General features: G+C 41.4%; 1 pseudogene; it reads right to left on the reverse strand.

The window, feature by feature from the left end:
• Nucleotides 1-4124: 4124 nt before the first annotated feature.
• On the reverse strand, nucleotides 4125-5499 carry LOC101425530 (eukaryotic translation initiation factor 5 pseudogene; annotated as a pseudogene).
• Between the last annotated feature and the right edge of the window lie 3770 nt (nucleotides 5500-9269).

Genomic DNA, 9269 nt, shown 5'->3' on the forward strand with positions numbered 1-9269 from the left:
AATATTTTTTAAAACATGCAGGAAAAGATGGATAAAATGGGGAATGGCTAGTGAGTTGTAAAATCTGTGGGGAAAAAAAGAAAAAAATCAAAATATTTGAACTAAAATGTACACCATCTGAAACAAAAAACTATCGGAATCGGTTAACAGCAGATTGGACACAAAAGAATCAGTGACTGTGAAAGCAGATCAATAGAAATCATCTAACATACAGCACAGAGGGGAAGAATCAAAATTGGAATGCAGCCTCAATAATCTGTGAGAGGTATCAAGCGGTCTAACACATGTCATAGGAAGCCCAGAAAGAGAAGAAAAACAAAATGTGGCAGAAAAGTATTTGAAGAAATATAGTCCATTAAAAATGCAACATAGAGACTCAAGAAATTCAGAAAACATCATCCAGAGTAAATAAGAAATCACACCTAGAAACATAAAAGTCAAACTGGTGAAAAGCAAAGATGAAGAAAAAAAAATCTTAAAAGCATGTAGAGAAAAAAAGACTCATTATATTCTAAGAAACAATGAAACCATAGACCAGTCATCAAAAGTAACCATTTTTTTGTGTGATGTATATATCTTCAAAAAAATACAATTTATAAAAATGATGTGTGTGGGGGGATGGGGAGTGGGTTATAGGGGAACCTCTTACGCTTCTGTTTTCTATGTTTTTTTAATGTAACATTCCTTGTGATCTATTAACTTTAATTTTAAAAAATAAAAAAATTAAAATCTTAAAAAAAAAAAAGTAACCAGTGTAGGATGCAGTCACATCTGCACAGACACTCAAAGATCCTCCTCCCACATCCAGGAGAAATCTCTTTTTAGCCTGAGGGAAACTCCTCGCCCTTCAAATGCACTTTCTTCAGTGGGTTTAGGCTTTTCTCAATGTCAGACACCTGGCACAACTTCCCGAGAAGCAAGAAGGTACTGGCTTGACTGGGAGAAGGGAAGGGAAGAAAACACAGGGAGAAAACATAAAATACCTGAGGTAAGGCACAGATATTTTTTACATATTAATTGTATACATTAAAGATTTTAATTGTAAAAATTAAAGAACGGCAGTAATTCATAAACTCCAATGGTTGTTACCTTTAGGAAAAATAATCATTTGGGGATTAGGGGGCATTTGTACTTTTGAATTTTATTTAACAATGTGTGTATATATATATATATTTAAATTTTAACATTGTTTTAATCAAGTTTGAGAAACAAGATATTTTTAAGACAGCTGAATAGAGCAAAGAGAAGGATTACTCTATCAGGATACCCTCTGTGAATAAAATGCAGGTTGTACCAATTTTAATTTCATTGGAAGTTTGGCACCAGACTGAACGAACACTGGCCAAAGCCAATATTTTTTTCTTTAGTGCTTAGAAGCCCTGAACATTTTTTCCTTTGGACTAAAGGAAGAGCTTTATAACAGAACCTCATTAGCTTGACCCTGGGTATTTTGAGTACAATTTAGTTTAGGCTACCAGTTATCTCCTATATAATTTCAGTTAATGCAAGTAAACTGGTATTGCTGCTAAGAACTTGAAACCTAGGTGAGACGTGAATTTGGGAAAACTGATCTTTGGTGTGACAACGCACATTCCCTCCAGGGTTCAGCCCCCCACTCTAGTCTCACCATATTCTCTCAAAAGGCACCAATTCTTATTTCTCCAGTAAGATTGCTAGGTTTTAATTTCTTAAAATACCGAACTAACAGGGTTTTATTCTAACGAATGTTTGTATAATTTCAATGTGAAAAATGTTTACACACATTCGTTAAGTTCTCATTACAATCTGTGAGATGGGTCACGAAGGATTGAGAGTCAAGAGAGGTGAGTGACGGGAAACGGACTTGGCCCAGTGGTTAGGGCGTCTGTCTACCATATGGGAGGTCCGTGGTTCAAACCCCGGGCCCCCTTGACCCGTGTGGAGCTGGCCCATGCGCAGTGCTGATGCGCGCAAGGAGTGCCCTGCCACGCAGGGGTGTCCCTCGTGTAGGGGAGCCCCACGCGCAAGGAGTGCACCCGTAAGAAGAGCCGCCCAGCGTGAAAGAAAGTGCAGTCTGCCCAGGAATGGCGCCACCCACACAGAGAGCTGACACAACAAGATGATGCAACGAAAAGAAACACAGATTCCCGTGCCACTGACGACAACAGAAGCGGACAAAGAAACAAGATGCAGCAAACAGACACAGAGAACAGACAACCGGGGGAGGGGGGAAATTAAATAAATAAATAAATCTTTAAAAAAAAAAAAAAAAAAGAGAGGTGAGTGATAGAAACCAGCACTCCAGACAACAAAATGAACTCCATGGATTCTTGATTCCCACAATGCACTCTTTATGGAAAGGGACAAATGCACTAAGTTTTTACCTTGAAAAGATGATTATTAAGATATATTCAGAACCTGTATTAAGTGAGTTTAGTTAACTGGAGCAAGGAATTCACAAGGAAGTTATCAACTTGTTCAAATCAAAAGCCCTGGATGGGCAGGGTCAGGTGCTGGTCAACTGTACCCAGCAACCATCATCACAGATTTCTTGGGTATCTGGCTATATTCAATGTGAAGTAAAAAATACTCCAAGTCTTACACCAAAATACAGGCTCTGACTTAGAAGTATGCTTTTAGCTATTTTTGTTTGTTTTAAATAAGACATTAAAAAAATTAACTTTGAGACATAGTAACACTTATTTTGGCAAGATAGCAACCAAAATGTAAAAAGCAGAAATTTTAATGTCCAGATGTAAAGAGGCATTAAAAGAACCATAATATCCAGAGAAAAAACATAGTGGACAACAAAAAAAAATGCAGTCTGTCTAAACATCTTGAAATTATCATCTAAATCATAAAGGGAAAAATTGAAAAATTATGCTCAATTTTTGCTAGGGATTAAGTGCACCTTTTCCTGCTTCCCCCAAACAAAATCACAGAGCTTGCTGTGGAATCATACACCCAATTTTGAGTTTTCTCTTGGTACAAAACTATAGCTATATACACACAAAATGCTTATTTGTTAATGTAATAACTTCCCTGGCTCTTCCAACGTGCAATGCACATGACTTCCAAGACTACAATTTGGGGCAAGTACACACAAACTGAAAATCAAAACAAAACAAAAAACAATGAAGTTTCAAAACCTGCTCTTAAAATTATTAATAGGACACTCAAGTCATTTATTTATTTTTTAAATTTCTTCCCCCCGCCCCCAGTTTTCTGCTCTCTGTGTCCATTTGCTGTGTGTTCTTCTGTGTCCACTTACATTCTTGTCAGTGGCACCAGGAATTTGTGTCTCTTTTTGTTGAGTCATCTTGCTGCATCAGCTCTCCGTGTGTGCGGTGCTATTCCTGGGCAGGTTGCACTTTTTTCACGCTGGCCGGCTCTCCTTATGGGGTGCACTCTTTTTGCATATGGGGCTCCCTTATGTGGGGGACACCCCTACTTGGCCCGGCACTCCTTGTGCACATCAGCACTGCAAGTGGGCCAGCTCATCACGAAGGTCAGGGGACCTTGGGTTTGAACGCTGGGCCTCCCACGTGGTAGGCGGACGCTCTATCCATTGAGCCAAATCTGCTTCCCACTCAGGTCATTTTTCCTTCTCAGTTAAGATAAAGATGTTGCACTTCCATTTGATCATCAGTCCACCTGGCATGGTTAGAATGTACATTACCATTTACCAAAATAAGGGACTAGAGAGAAAACTTTAAAACAAACTATATTTGTGAATGGCTGAATAAAGTAATTAATTACAAATAAGTTTAGGTTTATATTCTGCTGAAGACCATTTTTGCAGCCTTAGTCAGCATCTAACAGTACCATATCTAATAGGCTCAAGAATCTTATCAGGTTAAATGATCAAGCAACAGATTATAAAAAGGAGCCAATTATTTCAGCCTAAGTCATTCAGAGCCAAAAATTGGAAGAATGACCAAAACAAATCTTTATTTTTTATAACTGTATAAATGTAATCCATGTGTCCACCACCAGTTTTTTTTTTTTTAAAAAAAACATGCTATGACTAAGCAAACTACATTTGCCCACTGATGTGTATGGACTCTCTAGATGTCTCATTGGGCTTAATTACAGACCACTCACAGTACATTTTTAGTGTAAAGTGTAGCATGATGTTAATGTTAAGCCATTTTAGCTTTTGCACATACATGTTGCACTTCCAGCTGATAATGCAGAAAATTTGCAGTATTACACTGTTAAGCTAGGTTGCATCCATCACTTTAAATGGCATCAATATCAATGTCATCATTCTTGTTGTCTGACTTCACAGTTTCAACTTTAGATACACTGGCAGTCTTCAAATACACCACCTTAATGTCCTCATCTTCATCTTCATGTTCACCTCCAGAAGATTCCTCCTCTGCTTCCTTCAACCATTTTATAAATAGTTCTGTTTTGACATGAATCTCTTTGGCAAGTTTTGAGACTTACTTCTTAGAGGCCTTTTCTGACCAGCTGATGATGACCTCTTCTTCCAAAAGGTCTACATCATACATCTCCTTCAAGATGTGTGGAATCTTGGGATGAGCTGAGCTTGATGCATGGCTACCACGCACTCCAAACCATGAAGAAGGTACTGCTGAGCCTTTTTGTTCTTATGACAAAATCTTAGGAAATGGCGCCTGTATTCCTAATTTGCTCCCTAATCTTCTCATTAAATAGAACTTCAGTCAAAACAAGAGGACCCATGGCTTTTACATCCAGTCTTTCTGTTTCAGCCACAATTTCTTTGTCAGGCAAGTCAATAATACCGTCTTCTTTTTCTTTCTTAACAAAATCAAACAGAATGTTGACCCGTTCTTCAATTGTCCTTTCCAAATCATCACTGAGCTTCAAATCTTTTGCGTGGTCACTGATTTCATCCATTCTGTGCCTTTGAGCTTCCTCAGTTGTATCTCCCCTCCAGGCATCATCTTCTTCCTCTTCCACAGCATGTGGAGGAGGACTGAGATCATCGGGTGGAGGTGGTGGTGTCTCATTGCTGGATATGGAGCCATTTTCCTTGTCTTTGCCCTTCCTATTCTCCTTTTCTTTCTTTTCTGTACCACTGTCACTATTCTCAGGTGAGTTTTGAGAATGAATGTGCAGAGTTTATGATGTGTGTCAAGCATGCCTCGATAGCCACAGGCTTTACAAGAATTACCTATTGTTTGCTCCTTTGGGTTGACACACAAATCTGTTTCAGGATTCTCACACTCAAGACAGAGAACAGATTTTTTAATGAATCCATCCAACATGTCTTGCAGTTTATTCGCCTCAAGAGATCCATTGACAATGGAACAGCCATTCTTAACATGAAACTGGGTCTGTGATCCCAGCTCACAAACAAAATATGTGGTGGGATACCTTGGAGGCTAAGTGCCTTTGCAACGTCAACCATGTTGACTATAACTGTCTTGATTCCATTTCCTTTGCCTTCGACCTTGGCAATCAGACGCGGCATCTGGTAGCAATAGAACTGGTCGGACACGCTACGGTTGACGTTGACAGACATTTTGGCTTATTAGTGGCTTTAACAATAAGATGACGAGAGCTTTGCAACTTTTTGGCTTCCTTTGTCTGGAGAAGAAGGGATGACATAAATAACTGCAACAGTTCTCGGTCTCTGACATGAAAAATTTTTCGCCACTGAGGCTGAAAGCCTCTTGCTTGGATGCTGTTTCCCCAGCACAAGTATGAAGGACTGCGCAACAGAGCGTTTTCGTTAAAAAAAGACATAACCCCAACGCTGCTCGCCGGGGACTGGGATGAAGTGAGGCGCGTTATCCACCCGATCCGAGGAGGTGGCGGCGGAGCCGGCAGAGGCGCGGGTGGTCGGCCGAGGGGCGGCCTGGCCAGGGGCGCAGCCGAGCAGCGGGGGGCGGGGGAGGAGGCCTGTTCCAGCAATATCTGGGTCCACACCCGTCAGCGCCCGGAGCCGGCGACCTCTGGAATGTTCTTGCTGTCTCCAATGAAGCAAAAAATAAAAATAACATGTTCAAAGTTCTTTCAAAACAGTTGGACAAGAAAAGTAGATGGGGGCATTAAGGCAGTAGTAATTCCAGGTCTTAATTCCCTTTCCTTCTACACGTGCTGTTTACTCTTTTAAGCAGTAGTCACTTGACTGAAGGTTTGTTCTGTCCTGGCTGACACTGGGGTCCCATCCTTCCCCAGCTGCCCATTTAATCCAGGGGCGCTTCCCAGAGGCCACTGATGTCTGCTGTTCCTGAGCAAGAAGAGAGCTCTGGGTGCAGCTGGTGTTCTGAGAGCCAGGTCCAGGCTCTGGGGGACGAACCCAAAGCTGTAGGCAAGGAAAATGTGGCCTAGAAGCTCAAAGGGTGTTAGAAACTTAAGAAAGATTCTTAGCATGATTCCCAAATGGTCAACATAGAGGGGAACACAAGGCAGCAGGTTTTGAGATTCAGCCAGAGATATCCAAGTGGAGAGCCTGCAGTGCTTTCCTGATGCGCTGGAGTCTGGGGCTTTTTAATAAGCTATCATATTGAGGTGGCTTGAATTACTTAGGTTTCAAGTGATAGATACCTAACTCCAAGGGAGTTAAATGCAGAATTCCTGCACAGTACTATTAAGGGACACGAAGACAGAGAGAGCCCTGGCATATCATTTTCCCTCTCATCCCCTGGGCTCTGATCCCCTCTGCTTTGTTTCATCCTGAACATTGGTTCTCTCCATTGGCAGGTGCCATCAGCAGCCCCACATTCACATCTTTTCAGAGTATCAACTCAGCAGAAAAAAGAACTGCTCTTTCCTAATATCCATATAGAAATTCTTGGGAAGATCCTGTTTGACTTTGCCTGGTAATGTATTGGTTCAACCTTGGACCAATTGAGAGGAATGGGGGAATGTGGAGAACTCATCTCTTCATTCCCTATAGTCTTGGAAGGACTATCAATCATGATGCCTGTCCTTCTGCCACAGAAGGAAATCCAAGATAGCCCAAGACTGAGGTTAAGAGAGAGAGGAAGTCATGCTAGGAAGACTAATCCTACACTACAGATACTTAAAGGTGTTGAACACATTCAGACAAGGCAGTGACCCAAGTACTGACCGTCTACTCTCCAAATGATCCTAAGTACAGCATCTGCTATGGGCTAGAAATAATTCTGGTGAAGGAGAGATAAAAAGAACATTGTATTTGTTAAGAGGCAAAAACTAAGAAGGCACTGTCTAAAGCACTGAAGAGAGACCTATTCCATAAGTATCAGTTCCTACTAAGCCCCAAACCACTGAACCACATCATTACCTAATAACACTGGGAGAAAAAGAGTAAAAAAGGAAAGAACTCATTAAACTCCAGGCCAGGCATGGTGCTAGAGACTGAACTGTGTGTATATTGCTACTCTTCCTGTATATAATTCTCCCTTGAAGGTCAGGAGGTTTGCTTTATAAGTTATAATAGACATGTATCCATATGTAAACTAGAAGAGATCTGAACAATTTAGTGTTTGGTATCAATACTAAAACAACATTTAAATGGGCTTTCAGTTTGCTTAGAGTGAACATAGGTTAGTCAGATAGTGAATCATTTTTCAATAAAAGCCAGATGGAAATTTTTGTGTTTCAGTCATCATATTCCTAAGGAAGCCATGAAAAATATGCTCTCTTTTCTATATATTTTATAACTCAAGAGCAGTTTTCAGAGCTTCTCAACTAAATCTCCTCCTTTGAAATGGCACACAAGGAATGTCATATCTGTAAAGAAAATGTAAATTTTGAACCTTTCACTTTCACTTTGGTGAAGGAAAAGTCAAATTGTTGGGTTCCCAGAGCTGGCTTGTGAAGACTGGAGAAGGGTGATGATGGCTCAGTTGTGTCACCCAAGACCTTTTATCCCTGGTCACACTGCCACAGATTTCCACACGTTCTTAGTGGGTCCATAATAGAGGACAGAAACACAGTCCCTCTTTTTCAATTCCCACTGCTCTTCACCCAGCCTTAGACCATGGTTCTTTCATTTTCTACTGTTCCCTTTCTACCAAATGTGATTTCCAGAATTGCTACAGAGGAAGCATGGAGGAGACAATACTCCAAAACCTTACCCCAAACAATTCAAAATCCTTTCAAGGAAAAGTCTCATTCCTGCTTCTCCTTTCCTCCATATCCTTCCCTGCTAGTAACAGTGTTCCTTTAAAATTGTCTTAAAGAACAAACCTTTACTTTTTAAAAAATTAAGAACATTTTCTTTTTTAAGATTTATTTTTCATTTATTTCTCTCCCCTTCGCTGCCCCCCCACCCCCGTTGTCTGCTCTCTGTGTCCATTCACTGTGTGTTCTTCTGTGTCTGCTTTGTATTCTTGTCGGTGGCACTGGCAACCTGTGTCTCTTTTTGTTGCGTCATCTTGCTGCATCAGCTCTCCGTGTGTACAGCGCCACTCCTGGGCAGGCTGCACTTTCTTCGTGTGGGGCAGCTCTCTTTACAGGGCACACTCCTTGCGCGTGGGGCTCCCCTACGCCCCTGCGTGGCACAGCACTCCTTGCATGTATCAGCACTGCGCATGGGCCAGCTCCACACAGGTCAGGAGGCCCGGGGTTTGAACGGCAGACCTCCCATGTGGTAGGCGGATGCTCTATCTGTTGAGCCACATCCGCTTCCCTACACCTTCACTTTTATTAACAAATCCAGAGACACTACCATTCCAGAGTCGACTGGGTCGGGATCTGCTTCTCTAGTTCCAGCTACATTCTCTCGTTCCCTTTACATTCTTAGAGATAAGAAGGGCAGTGATTTTTCTCTTGCTCACAGGAAGACTATATAATTTATCATTCAAACTAGAATATTTTTGAGAGTAAAAAGGGGCACTATTAATAATTACACCAAGACAACAGGCATAAAACAGCCCTATCTCAGAAAAGCTGGGACATATACTCACCTACTTATCAGAGGGAAAAGCATCTCCCTACATGTCAGTTATACAGGGTTCGGTCTTCAAGGAAGAAGGTGGGTTAGCCATTGGGCAGGCAAGCATATCTGCCATGATTCCAGCTCTTAGTCGCTACTCCTCTGTGGCAATAAAACTGAATTTGGCGCTCAGGTCTCAGAAATAGGGCAGGAGGCCTGCATTTCTATGAGCAAAGCTGCAGCAGGAAGTAGTAGCTGTGATGGCGGTGAGCGTCCTTCCTCATGTGTTAACCCTCAAATATCTCACCATAAGACACAAAACTCTACTGTCCCATTTGAGTTTATATCATCAAAGAGCACAGGGCAGTGCCTATGGAAATCAGGAGCCCTGCAAATGGTTTTCTAATGATTGGGCACTCCTTAGCCCAAG

The sequence above is a fragment of the Dasypus novemcinctus genome, chromosome 7, assembly GCF_030445035.2.
Source record: "Dasypus novemcinctus isolate mDasNov1 chromosome 7, mDasNov1.1.hap2, whole genome shotgun sequence".
Classification (NCBI taxonomy): domain Eukaryota; kingdom Metazoa; phylum Chordata; class Mammalia; order Cingulata; family Dasypodidae; genus Dasypus; species Dasypus novemcinctus.